The 14,876-nt window shown below is 50.5% G+C and overlaps 1 long non-coding RNA gene and 1 pseudogene across 1 annotated transcript; both read left to right on the top strand.

Annotated features, from left to right (window-relative positions):
* Nucleotides 1-14,876, top strand: part of LOC144953663 (uncharacterized) — a 267,013-nt pseudogene that overhangs the window by 108,362 nt on the left and 143,775 nt on the right.
* Nucleotides 1,755-12,838, top strand: LOC144953650 (uncharacterized). The gene is made up of 4 exons (XR_013640872.1): nt 1,755-1,891; nt 7,393-7,508; nt 11,027-11,191; nt 12,752-12,838. It is a non-coding gene; the product is annotated as an uncharacterized LOC144953650 (long non-coding RNA).

Consider the following 14,876-nt stretch of genomic DNA (forward strand, 5'->3'; position numbering starts at 1 on the left):
TTCCTCGTGAAGGATGCTATCCACACCGCTGATACCAGTCTTCTGCAAGTCCACTCAGCTCCACATCCTCCCATACAGCATCAGTCCATATTTTTGACAGCCCATGTCGTGCCCGTTTAGCCCCCTTTATGCAACCAAAAGAAACTGCTTGGGTATGCGGGCTACAAGACCCAGTCAATGCAGCCTTGCCTGCCGGAGGAGCTTACTGGTGGGAATATCTCCAGATCTTTCAAGCATTTGTGAGCCCCTCACACAATCCAGCCTGGTTAAACCCAGGATGGATCGTACAATCAACAACACCACCATCAACACCACCATCAAAACCAATACCACCAACAACACCACCACAAACAAGAATATCACCACCATCAACACCATAACCAAAAACATCACCACCCCCATCAACATCACCTCCATCAACACCACCCCCATTAACACCACCCCCATTAACACCACCAACACCACCATCACCAACACCACCATCAACACCACCAACACCCAAAATACCACCTCCATCAACACCACCCCCATCAACACCAACACCACCAACAGCACCATCACATACAACACCAACACGACCACCACAACCACCAACACCACCAACACCACCACCAACAACACCACAATCAACAATACCACCAACACTAACAATATCACCGCCATCAACATCACCAACACCACCACCAAGACCACCAACACAACCACCAACAACACCACAATCAACAACACCACCAACACTAACAATATCACCACCATCAACATCACCAACACCACCACCAAGACCACCAACACAACCACCAACAACACCACCATCACAAACAACACCAACACGACCACCACAACCACCAACACCACCACCAAGACCACCACCATCAACAACTCCAACAGTAACAATACCACCACCATCAACATCACCAACACCACCACTACCAAGACCACCAACAACACCACAATCAACACCACCAACACTAACAATACCACCACCATCAACATCACCAACACCACCACCAAGACCACCACCACCAACAACACCACAATCAACAACACCACCACCAACACCACCACCATCACGGACAACACCAACACGACAACCACAACCACCAACAACACCATCACAAACAACACCACCAAGACCACCACCATCAACACCACCAACACAACAATACCACCACCATCAACACCAACAACACCACCACTAACAACAAAGATAAAGATCCCCCTTATAGCTGAAATAGACTGTTGGGGCAAGTGCTGTTAGCCAGCAGCACCTATGAAGGGCAGAACGGCACACGAGGGGGTGGGTGGCCAGCACCACGCCCGGCCGTCTTTGTGTTTACACACACACAGACTCACACACACACAGACTCACACACACACAGACTCACACACACACACACATACTTACACACACACAGACACACACATACACACACACACAGACTCACACACACACAGACACACACACACAGACTCACACACACACAGACACACACACACAGACTCACACCATTTCTCACCTTCGCCAGATGCTCCCCCCGACTCTCTAACGGACAAACTGCCTGAGGGAGACACGAGGGGGCGGTACCAAGTGACCACGCCCACCGTGACGTCGCAGACCTGAGCCCCTCCCCCCCACCGGAGCCCCTCCCCCCCACCGGAGCTCCTCCCCCCCATGCCCAACCCCTCGCCCCGCCCCTTCACCCCCCTCGCCCCGCCCCTCCCCCCGCTGCTACTTCCGCTGAGGCCGGGGCGAGTGGAGGCGGCGCTGTGCATTGTGGGTGGCGAGCGGACGATTTGGATTCCCGCTCGCGGCCACCGTCGGTGGCTCGCGAGCTTCTGAAGCGGCGGCTCGCTGGCTGGGCCTCCTCTACGTCGACTCAGCCCGAACAAGGCGAGCACCTTGCACGCTGTGGACGCAGCAGCAGCGGCGGTGGTGGGGGGGGGCAGAGGAGGCGCCTGTTGAGGTCACGGCCCTGCTGCTGCTGCTGATGATGATGATGAGAGGCACTGACAGATTGTGGCTGATGGGATGAGTTACATTTAGTTGTTTGTATCTCTGGAGGGGCGGATTTGTTGTCGTGGCAGAAATGGCCTCGACTAGAGGCCGCGATGTGGAGTATTTGGTCTACTCTTCCACGCTGGGCGTGCCCGCACTTTACCCCGATACACACGCGGGGCGTGAGCTCACTGGGCTTGCAATGCAGAGGTGCAGGTTCGAGTTCATTTCACACTCAGTCACTCGGCCACTCACCCACTCAGCCACTCACCCACTCCGCCACTCACTCACCCACTCAGCCACTCACTCACCCACTCAGCCACTCACCCACCCACTCACCCACACACCCACTCAGTCACTCACCCACCCACTCAGCCACCCACTCAGCCACCCACTCAGCCACCCACTCAGCCACTCACCCACAGAGGGATAAATACCCTTTATGCAGTGGTCTCTCTCGAGAAACGGTGCCTTAACGCGGCGAGAGAGTTTGTGTACGTCTGAGAAGCTGATCGCTATACCGTCGAGAGCCTAGTGCTCTCAGAAGGGTCACCCAAGGCGGGAAGACTTCAGTGGAGACGTCAGACAAAACCCGTTTCGAAAGGTCCCCACATGACCTTTTCAAATAAATGGTGATCCAAGAAAGCAACGGGAAACTACTTGGATTATTGCTCCCTTGAAAACTTCAATGATGACAAGCAAAATCAACAAAGGCCCTGAGTATCGGCGTCCTTTAAATAGGACAGGGGTGCTAAGAATCTCCGAGCTTGTGTCAAAGAACCCTTTCAAAGTAGCAACTTGGAACGTTAGAAGTTTACTTCAAGCAGGAAAACTAGCCAATGTCATACAAGAAATGGATCGACTTAAAATCAACATAATCGGTCTAAGCGAAACTAAATGGCCTGGAACAAAAAAGTTTATATCGAGCGAACACCACATCTTCTGCTCCGGAGGAGAAGAAAACACCAAACAAACATACGGTGTCGCCTTTATAGTACACAAGAAATTAGCGAATTAAGTCAACAACTTTACCCCAGTATCAGAACGAATAGCACTACTACAATTAGCAGGCAACAAAGTCAACGTGAACATTCTACAGGTTTATGCTCCAACAGCAGATAAACAAGATCATGAAATCGAATCGTTCTATGAGCAACTAACCAACACGCTGAAGCCGCTGAAGAAGCAAGACATCACTATAATCCTCGGCGATTTCAATGCCAAGGTTGGCCACGGTCGAATGCAGAACATTGTCGGAGAACACGGACTAGGAACAAGGAATGAACGAGGCGACAGACTGGTTCAATTCTGCCAAGAAGAACGTTTCAGTATTGCTAACACGTGGTTCCAATTACCACCTCGACGACTGTACACGTGGACCTCGCCGCAAGACTCCGACAACAACATCGTCAGGAACCAAATCGATTATATCCTAATTAACATCAGGTTTAAGTCCAGTGTGATTACAGCAAAAACCTACCCTGGAGCCGATATATCGTCAGATCATAACCCAGTAACAGCTACAATAAGACTCAAATTGCGATCAATACAATGTACAAAGACGAGACGAACAGACCTGGAGAAACTGAAGAACAGCGCCGATAAAAGACAAGTACAGCAACATCTCAACGATAGCATCCGCTCAATAACAACAGAAACAGCAGATGTTCAGGAGTACTGGCGCTCGTTCAAACAATGCATCACAGAAACAACAGAAGTCATGCTGGGACATCAGCCACCGAAAAAGAAACAACGATGGATGACACATTGTATTCTCGATCTAATGAGCCAACGAAGAATGTACAAAAACAACAACTTGGAGAAGTACAAACAAATGCAACAGAAGATCAGAGAAGCAATCCGACAGGCAAAAGAAAAGTGGATGGAAGAACAATGCGCCGAGATTGAAGAACTAATTAAAAAACATGACAATTTTACTCTGCACAAGAAGCTCAAAGAAGCTGGTAACATCTACAGACCAGCCCCAACAGCTACCTTGTATGCGGACAACAACCAACCAATCCTAAATAAACAAGAAAAAATGGACACCTGGACAAACTATATACACAAGCTCTATGGCGCCATTAGAACACCTGCAGAAAAAGACCAACAGATATCGAAAGACGCTCTACACATTTTAACATCAGAAGTAGAATATGCAATCAAAACAGCTAAGTCAGGCAAAGCGTGCGGGCCCGACACAATCCATGTAGAATTGCTCAAACTATTAGACAGTAACAACATACGACAACTGACTAATTGGTACAATCAAATATACAATGGCAATAAAATTCCATCCGACTGGCTACAATCCATCTTTGTGGCCATACCAAAGAAAGCAACAAGCCGGAAATGCGAGGACTACAGACTGATAAGCTTGATGAGCCACGTGCTGAAAGTCTTCCTGAAGGTGATCCAACAGCGCATACGCTCCACATGCGAAAATGCATTGAAGAACACACAGTTTGGCTTCTGCAAAGGACTAGGCACAAGAGAAGCAATCTTCTGTCTACAGATACTACTACAGCGATGCTACGAACATCAGAAAGAAGTGTACATCTGCTTCATAGATTACGAGAAAGCCTTTGACTCAGTCGACCACGACCGACTAGCAGCTCTATTAAAACAACTGGGACTAGATAAAAACGACATCAACTTCATCATTGCTCTTTATTGGAAGCAAACAGCCCAACTCCGATATGACAACGAATTGACAGACCCAACACCAATACAAAAAGGTGTACGACAAGGCTGCCCACTTTCACCCAGTCTTTTCAACATCTACTCGGAGCAGATTTTTGATCGAACACTAGCAGATAAAAACATTGGTATTAAAGTCAATGGACAATACATCAACAACATCAGGTATGCCGACGACACTGCACTGCTGGCCGATTCGGAACAAGACCTACAACAAATCTTGGACGAGGTTGCCACAGAGAGTCAAATATGGGGCTTACGAATTAATAAAAAGAAAACAAAGGTTATGAAGGTCAGCCGAACTACAAGCGAAATAACAATCAAGCTTGGTAGCGAAAAATTGGAACAAGTACACCGATTTAAATACCTTGGTGTAATCATTGACGATCAGTTGAACCATGAAGTCGAAATCAAGAGCAGAATTGAACAAGCAAGGCAAGCATTTATTAAATGGAAAACACTCCTTGCAGACCGCAACTTGAGTACATCACTGAAACTGCGCACACTGAAATGCTACATCTGGTCAATTTTGCTGTACGGAGTTGAGACGTGGACACTGACAACAACAGCAACAAAAAGGCTCGAAGCTTTCGAGATGTGGCTGTATCGAAGAATGCTGAAAATCCCATGGACAGCCAAAACCACCAATACACAAGTTCTGCAAGATATGGGCACTGACAGGCAACTGCTGAAGACCATCATTAGCAGGAAGTGTTACTACCTAGGCCACATTGCCCGAAACGACCACAAATACCAGCTATTAAAGCTAATCCTGGAAGGAAAAATCGAAGGGAAAAAACGACCAGGACGGCCAAAAACGACATGGCTCAGTAACATCAAAACATGGCTACAATTAACAACAGCACAAACTCTACACGCCGTGCTAGACCGGGACCAATATCATCGTGAAGTCGCACACGCCGTTAGGCAGCACTAAAGAAGAAGATGCAGTGGTATTGTAGTATCTGCGTCAATTTTTTGTTGTTTGGTTATGGTGGTGGTTATGGTGGTGGTTATGGTGGTGGTGGTTGTGATGATGGTGGTGGTTGTGATGATGGTGGTGGTTGTGATGATGGTGGTGGTTGTGGTTATGATCATGGCTTTAGTTTTGGTTTTATAGGTGGTTGTGGTGGAGGTTACAGGTGGTTATGTTGGTTGTTATGGTAGTTGTGACTTTGGTTGTGGTGGTTTATGTTGTGGTTATTATTGTGGTTGTGTAAGTTGTGGTTATATGTGTGTTTGTGGTTATATTTGTTATAATTGTGTAGGTTGTGGTTGTAGTGGTCATAGTTGTGGTGTAGGTGGTTATGATGGTTGTTATGGTAGTTGTATTATTTTGAACTTCAATCGCACCCTACCCAGCCGACCGTGCTAATTGGAGGTGTGGTTATCGTTGTGGTTATTTTATGGTTGTTTTGGTTTTAGTTGTGGTGGTGATTGTGGTTGGTGCAGGTGCTGGGATGAAGGATGTGTTCCGTGTCCTCTGCCCATGCGGCTCCAACAACGATTGCTCCAGCCAGCATTGCCGCCCCTGTGGTCACATGACCTTGCCTCCCAGCATACCTTGCAGTCGTCATTGATTCTGGGCCATCTTTACCTCCTGCATCTCTAGGAGCTCTCACTTCCTCCACGCACTCTCCTCCTACCTCTGCTCTCTCTCCCCGTGTCTCCATCCCCCCTCTTCTTTCTGGAAGGTTCAGGGGTCAGGAGTTGACTGGCTGCACTCTGACCTTTGACCTTGGCTGTCACCCGAGTGGGATTATCTAACAGCAGTCAACCCATAGTATCAGGATCTGTCCCGTGACCTCCTCCTATACCTAGCCTGGAAAAGCAGTCAACCTGTGGCACCCGGATCTGTCCCGTGACCTCCTGCTGCACCTAGCCTGGCACAGCAGTAAACCCATGGCACCTGGGTCTGTCCCATGAACTCCTCCTGCACCTAGTATGGCACAGCAGTCAACCCATGGCACCTGGTTTGTTGTGATGACATTACCGCCACGTAGTGGTGAATGACGGCCATTGACGTTGTGAGTTTGTGTGCTTGTGTGTGAGTAATGGTGATTGAGTGTGTGACTATCATGTCGTGTCTGTGTGAGTTGGATGGTAGGGGTGTGTTTATGAGGGTGAGTGTGTGTGGATGTGTGAGTATTATGGTGAGTATGTGAGTGATGGTATGTGACAGTGTGAGTTTGATGGTGATTGTATCATGGTGAGTGCAAGCAATACTGTGAGCTTGACTTATTTCCCCCCCCTCCCTTTACCCACTCTTCCTCCCTCTCCCTGTCTCCCCCCACTCTCCCCCACCCACTCTAACTCCCTCACCTTCCCTGCCTCTATCCCTCTCGGCGTGGCCGAGTGGTTAATTCTAAAGAATTATGGAACTATCTATCCCTCTCCTTTCTCCCATAACTACCTCGCCTGTTATACAGGAGGTCGTGAGTTCGATCCCTACCCTCACACCTGCTATATATTTCGAGTTTGCGTGTCTCCCTCTCTCCCCGTGGTCGCGTTCAGAGTGTTTGGTTTCTATAAATGTCGACGTGATGATAGGCCACTTCGTTGACCTATCATTTGTGGCATTTTCCCTTCCGAAGAAGAGCTGTGTAGCTCGGTGGGCATTACCTGGAAAAATTGAAATAGTTTAGTTTCCTCTTTTCCTCCTCCCTTCCTCCCTCTCCACACCCCTCCCCCCCCAGCACAACAACAAGAAGCAGGAGGAGGATGGTTTGTCTCCCAAGCCGAGCGCTTCCGGGTCCACCTTCAGGATCCTCCCTCTGCCCCGGGTGGGGAGATCCCCTCGCACAGGGTTACGGTACCCCACCCACATACACACGGGGTTACGGTGCCCCCGCCTCACATACGCACAGGGGTACTGTACCCCCCACTCACATGCCAGGCTATGTGCACCACACAGAGACCCAAAGACTCGCACATAGATCCATAGACTCACACAGACCCATTGACTCACACAGAAACCAATTAACTCAAACAAAGACCCGTCCAAAACACGGACAACATACTTACAAAAAGACACATAGACTCACACAGACTCATCCACTCGTGCACCCACTCAACGACTCACAGGCTTACTCGCCCACCCAATCCCTCACCTACTCACTCAGCCACTCACTCAGAAACTCACTCAAGAACTCGCTCACCCATTTACCCACCCACTTGCTCACCCACTCGTGCATCCACTCACAGAATAACTCGTAAACTCACCCACTCACACCTCAGAAACTGACTCACAAAAGAATGAATCCACTCACTCGTGCACTCACTCGCCCACTTACCCATGCGCGCACAGATTGACCAACTTACTCGCTCACAGACTCCCTCTCTGATAGACTCGATCATAGACTCACTCGCTCACACTCAATCACTCACAGACTCACTCAGAAGCTCTCACCCACTAACTTATTCAGAAACTCACTCAACCACCGACCCACTTACTTAAAAACTACCTCACTTATCCGCACCCACTCACTGACCTACTTACTCATCCACTCGCTCAGCCACTCACTGACCAACTCACTCACTCATAGACTCAGTCGCTCACTCATCCAGTCACTCCGAAACTCATTCATCCACCCACCGACTCACTCGCAACCATTAACTCATCCACTCAATAATTTCATCCATCCCCTCATCCACTCACTCAACCACTCATTCAACAACCCACTCACTCACCCACTCACTTGGAGACTCACCCACCCCACTCACTCACCTACTCGCCCAGTCTATTAGCCACTCATTCAGAAACTCACTCACCCGCTCACTCACCCACTCCTCCACTCACTTAAGAACCCACTCCCTCAACCACCAACTCAGAATATCACTCCTCCACTCACTCAACCATTTACTCACCCACTCGCTCACCCACTCATTCAACAACTTTCTCACTCGTGGACTCACTTGCTTATCCACTCATTCATCCATTCACTCATCCACTCGCTCATTCAATCTCTCACCCACTTGCTCACCCACTCGCTCACCCACTCGCCCACCCACTCGCTCACCCACTCACTCATCCACTCACTCACAGACTGACTCAGAAACTCACTCACCCAAGCATTCACCCACTGACTCACTCACCCATTCATTCACCCATTCACTCAACCATTCACTCTCAGACTCACTCGCTCACAGACACACGAAGAAGCTCATTCACCCACTAACCTATTCAGAAACTCAGTCAACCACCAAACCACCTACTCAAAAACTCCTTTACTCATCCGCACTCACTCACTCACTAACCTATCTACTCATTTACTCAATCGACCACGTTTACTCACTAACTCGCTCACTCATGCACTCAGAAAATCACTCATCCACTCACTTAGAAACTCCTACAACCACTGACCCACTCGCTCAAAAACTCACTCATCTACTCTCTCGCTCACTTTCTTATTTACTCACCCACTCCCTCACCAATTCACTCGTTTCCCAAATAATTCCTTAAGTCACTCACTCATTGAGCAACTCGGTCAATCATTATCTAATTCAATCACTCACCCATTCACTCGGAGACTCACTCGCTCACTCATCCTCCACTCACTCACCCACTAACCCACTCAGAAACTCACTCAGCTACTCACTCATCACTCATTCACCCACTCATCCACTCATTGAATAAATCACCTACTCGCCCACTTTCTCACCCACTCAATCAGAAACTCATTCACCTACTCACCCACACACTCACTCACCCACTTACACTCGGGAGTGGGTGGTTTTAGAGTTCAATGTTAATCATTGGGACTCCCATAGGATTCAGTGTTGCTCACTGGGTCTCCCATAGGGTTGAGTGTTAATAAATGGGTCTCCCATAGAGTTCAGTGTGCCTCACTTTGGGCTCCCATCGGGTTCAGTGTTAATCACTGGGTCTCCCATAGGGTTCGGTGTTAATCACTGAGGCTCCCATCGGGTTCAGTGTTAATCACTGGGGCACCCATAGGGTTCAATGTTAATAAATGGGGCTCCCATAGGGTTCAGTGTTAATCACTGGGGCACCCATAGGGTTCGGTGTAATCACTGGGGCTCCCATAGGGTTGAGTGTTAATCACTGGGGCTCCCATAGGGTTGAGTGTTAATCACTGGGGCTTCCATAGAGTTCTGTGTTAATCATTGGGGCTCCCTTAGGGTTAATGTTAATAACTGGGACTTCCATAGGGTTCAGTGTTAATCACTGGGGCTCCCATGGGTTGAGTGTTAATCACTTGGTCTCCCATAGGGTTGAGTGTTAATCACTTATAGATTTGAAGCTTTCGTGACTGCAAGGATTCATACTCTTAGTTCTTTCGGTAAAGTCACGTAGGTAAAAAATGAAATAAAAAATTTTACCTACGTGACTTTACCAAAAGTACTAAGAGTATGTTAATCACTTGGTCTCCCATAGGGTTCAGTGTTAATTACTAGGGCTCCCTTGGGGTTAATGTTACTCACTGGGGCTCCCATAGAGTTCGTTGTTAATTATAGATTTAAAGTTTTCGTAACTGCAAGGGTCCATACTCTTTGTTTTTTTCGGTAAAGTCACGTAGGTTACAAAATAAAATAAAAATAAATTAAATCACGACGTTTCGGAGGCAACAAGAGCTTCCATCTTCAGGTGGCACCGTCACAGCAGTAATTTTGCTGACGGTGCCACCTGAAGACGGAAGCTTGTGTTGCCTCCGAAACGTCGTGATTTCGTTGTTAATCACTGGGGCTCCCATAGGGTTCATTGTTAATTACTGGGGCTCCCATAGGATTCAGTGTTACACACTGAGTCTCCCATAGGGTTCAGTGTTAATCATTGGGTCTCCCATAGGGTTCATTGTTAATCACAGACCCATAGATTCCTAAAACCCTGACCCTATAAACACCTAAGCCTCTATACCCCTAACCCTCTAAACCGCTATACTCCGAAAACTATAACCCTCTAATCCCCTTCACCCTAACACCCTAACCTTTTAATCCCCTTAACCCTTAAACCCCTCACCCTCTAAACCCCTCACCCTCTAAACCCCTATGCCTCTAAATCCAACTCACTAACCCTTTGAACCCCTAACTTTCTCCAATCCCATAATAAAGGGTTTTTTTTTGCGGTAAAATCGTGTAAATATAAATGTGTCTTAAAACCCGTCACCACACCGACACAGCCAATTAATAAAGTTTGTCACGTGAACAAAAAGTGCCAATTAGTTTCTACTTTAGCACATCGCTGTGTTGGAGACTAACCCAAATTAACCTTTATTATGAATAACCCCTCAACCCCATAACTCCCCCTGCGCCACCCCCCATGTCCCCCCTCACCCCCCTCACCCCCCTCTCCCCCCTCGCCTCCCTCAGCTGCTACTTCTGCTGAGGCCGGGGCGAGTGGAGGCGGCGCTGTGCATTGTGGGTGGCGAGAGGCTGATTTGGATTCCCTCTCACGGCCACCGTCGGTGGCTCGCGACCTTCTGAAGTGGCGGCTCGCTGGCTGGGCCTCCTCTACGTCGACTCAGCCAGAAGAAGGTGAGAACCAAGCGCCGTGTGGACACATCAGCAGTGGCTGTGGTGGGGGGGGGAGACAAAGGAGGCACCTGGCCTACAGGTGCCTCCTTTGTCTCCCTCTTCTCTCTCCCCGTGTCTCCCTCCTCTCTCTCCCCGTGTCTCACTCCTCTTTCTCCGTGTCTCCCTCTTCTCTCTCCCCGTGTCTCCCTCCTCTCTCTCCCCGTGTCTCCCTCCTCTCTCTCCCCGTGTCTCCCTCCTCTCTTTCCCCGTGTCTCCCTCCTCTCTCTCCCCGTGTCTCCCTCCTCTCTCTCCCCGTGTCTCCCTCCTCTCTCTCCCCGTGTCTCCCTCTCTCTCCCCGTGTCTCCCTCCTCTCTCTCTCCCCGTGTCTCCCTCCTCTCTCTCCCCGTGTCTCACTCCTCTCTCTCTCCGTGTCTCCCTCCTCTCTCTCCCCGTGTCTCCCTCCTCTATCTCCCCGTGTCTCCCTCCTCTCTCTCCCCGTGTCTCCCTCCTCTCTCTCCCCGTGTCTCCCTCCTCTCTCTCCCCGTGTCTCCCTCCTCTCTCTCCCCGTGTCTCCCTCCTCTCTCTCCCCGTGTCTCACTCCTCTCTCTCCCCGTGTCTCCCTCCTCTCTCTCCCCGTGTCTCACTCCTCTCTCTCCCCGTGTCTCCATCCTCTCTCTCCCCGTGTCTCCCTCCTCTCTCTCCCCGTGTCTCCCTCCTCTCTCTCCCCGTGTCTCCCTCCTCTCTCTCCCCGTGTGTCCCTCCTCTCTCTCCCCGTGTCTCCATCCTCTCACTCCCCGTGTCTCCCTCCTCTCTCTCCCCGTGTCTCACTCCTCTCTCTCCCCGTGTCTCCCTCCTCTCTCTCCCCGTGTCTCCCTCCTTTCTCTCCCCGTGTCTCCCTCCTCTCTCTCCCCGTGTCTCCCTCCTCTCTCTCCCCGTGTCTCCCTCCTCTCTCTCCCCGTGTCTCCCTCCTCTCTCTCCCCGTGTCTCCCTCCTCTCTCTCCCCGTGTCTCCCTCCTCTCTCTCCCCGTGTCTCCCTCCTCTCTCTCCCCGTGTCTCCCTCCTCTCTCTCCCCGTGTCTCCCTCCTCTCTCTCCCCGTGTCTCACTCCTCTCTCTCCCCGTGTCTCCCTCCTCTCTCTCCCCGTGTCTCCCTCCTCTCTCTCCCCGTGTCTCCCTCCTCTCTCTCCCCGTGTCTCCCTCCTCTCTCTCCCCGTGTCTCCCTCCTCTCTCTCCCCGTGTCTCCCTCCTCTCTCTCCCCGTGTCTCCCTCCTCTCTCTCCCCGTGTCACCCTCCTCTCTCTCTCCCCGTGTCTCCCTCCTCTCTCTCCCCGTGTCTCCCTCCTCTCTCTCCCCGTGTCTCCCTCCTCTCTCTCCCCGTGTCTACATCCTCTCTCTCCCCGTGTCTCCCTCCTCTCTCTCCCCGTGTCTCCCTCCTCTCTCTCCCCGTGTCTCCCTCCTCTCTCTCCCCGTGTCTCCCTCCTCTCTCTCCCCGTGTTTCCCTCCTCTCTCTCCCGTGTCTCCCTCCTCTCTCTCCTCGTGTCTCCTTCCTCTCTCTCCCATGTCTCCATGTCCCCTTCTCTCTAGGTGGTGCAGGTTCAGGAGTTTACTGGCTGCACTCCGACCTTTGGCCTTGGCTGTCGCCCAAGTGGGATTGTCGCATAGCAGTCAACCCACAGCATCAGTATCTGTCCCATGACCTCCTGCACCTAGCCTGGCACAGCAGTCAACCCATGACACCTGGCTCTGTCCCGTGACCTCCTCCTGCACCTAGCCTGGCACAGCAGTCAACCCATGGCACCTGGGTTGTTGTGATATCACCATCATGTAGTTGCAAATACGGCTGTTGTCGTTGTGAGTTTGTAGGTTTGTGTGTGAGTAATGGTGCGTGTGTGACTTTCATGACGTGTGTGAGAGTAGGATGGTAGGGGTGTGTATCATGGTGAGTGTGTGGGTGTGTGAGTATCATGGTGAGTGTGTGGGTGTGTGAGTATTATGGTGAGTGTGTGGGTGTGTGAGTATTATGGTGAGTGTGTGGGTGTGTGAGTATTATGGTGAGTGTGTGGGTGTGTGAGTATTATGGTGAGTGTGGGTGTGTGAGTATTATGGTGAGTGTGGGGTTTGTGAGATGGCTGGCAATGTTGATGGGTGGTGATGATGATGCCTTGTGCTCGAGAATGGCACACTGAACTCTGAGTACCCTTCAAGTGCTGTCTGGTCCACATTGTAAAGGGCAGGACTTTTCCACCTGTTCTTTATTTAAGAGCAACGTTGGTCACAACAATGTTGTTACTTCTTACAGCTGGAATTTATCCTAAGTACATGGAGAACCACATTGCAGCCATGTGATAGTTGATGTTGTGCAGTGAATGATGACCGGGCTGAGACCATTGACTCGCTAGACTTGAGAATCTGCTTTGATCACAGGTGACTGCCTGGATTCAATCCCAGGTACTCCGTGGTGCCAATTCAGTGCTATGACCACAAGGTCCATGGGCCACCTCTAAACACCCCCCACGCTAAAGACATAAGCAGCAACCTGTTTAGTGAGCAGCAGCATTCTTTGAATATTTTTCCAAAGCAATTGGGATTGTGGAGCAGTGGCACAGTCCTGCATTTCCTTTCTCTTTAATCCACCAAACGCAACTTTCCGCTCTATTGTGGCGCACCCATTTTTACACTTGTTTCAACTGCTGTGGCAGATGGTGGAGCAGAGGGGCAGTGGAGCAGATTGGCAGTGGAGCAGGACAGTGAAGCAGAGCGCAGTGGAGACATGGGGCAATAGAGCAGAGGAGCAATGGAGCAATGAGGCAGTGCAGCAAAGGAGCAGTGGGGCATTGGAGCAGTGGATCAGTGGGGCAGATGAGGGGTGGATTTGTCGTGAAGAAGGCGAATCACCTGAATATGTGCTCTGAAGAAGAACCATTTCCCAAAACGTCTCTATCTATATCCTTATCCCGCCACACACACAGCCGGGACACCGCACACACGAGCCCCAAGGCACATTTAACCAACCCAGGCAGCACTCGCAAGCAATGCAACGTTACGTTGTGTCCTCATGAGTTGATTTCACAAAGTTTATAGTAACAACAGCAACAAAAATATTGATCCTAATTCTTAACCGGGTGACCTTGAGACTTGGCACGTGCAGGTTTTGTTCATTGTCTGCACCAGACCCTCCAGCTCTCTCACCCTGGGTCAGCTGCCCCTTACATGTCCTGGAAACCATGGCAAGGTCATCGCATGAGGATCGCCTGGATGAAAACCAGCCTGGATGAAAACCAGCATGGAAGGGGCCCAGTGTGGGGCCGGCTATGCTAATGGAATAGCCCCATGTGTGTGTGAATGACTGCTGCCAGGAGACCTGGCAGCAGTCATTCTCCGCTGCAGTGCTGGCATCTGCTGCTCAGTTTCATTCCCCAGCTGTGGTCCCAGTGGCACCGTGGGTAGTGTGGTGATAGCAGTCACGTTTGGCACCGATCCACGACCACCACCCCTACTGGGCGGTGGACCTGCCTCCACAAAGTAGCAAGTGGCGGAGGAGTGAGGTGAACGCTCTCGCCATGCGAGCGAAGCCCCCTCGCTTCCTCTTCTTTTCGTGCATCTCCACCTGCACCTCCTCCATCTTCTCCTCTGTCTCATCCTCCTCCATCCCCTCTTCTTCATCCTCCTCCTCTTTCTGTGCCACCTCTGTCTTCTGTCTTCTCCATAT

This window comes from Lampetra fluviatilis, chromosome 80 (assembly GCF_964198595.1).
Source record: "Lampetra fluviatilis chromosome 80, kcLamFluv1.1, whole genome shotgun sequence".
NCBI classification, from domain to species: domain Eukaryota; kingdom Metazoa; phylum Chordata; class Hyperoartia; order Petromyzontiformes; family Petromyzontidae; genus Lampetra; species Lampetra fluviatilis.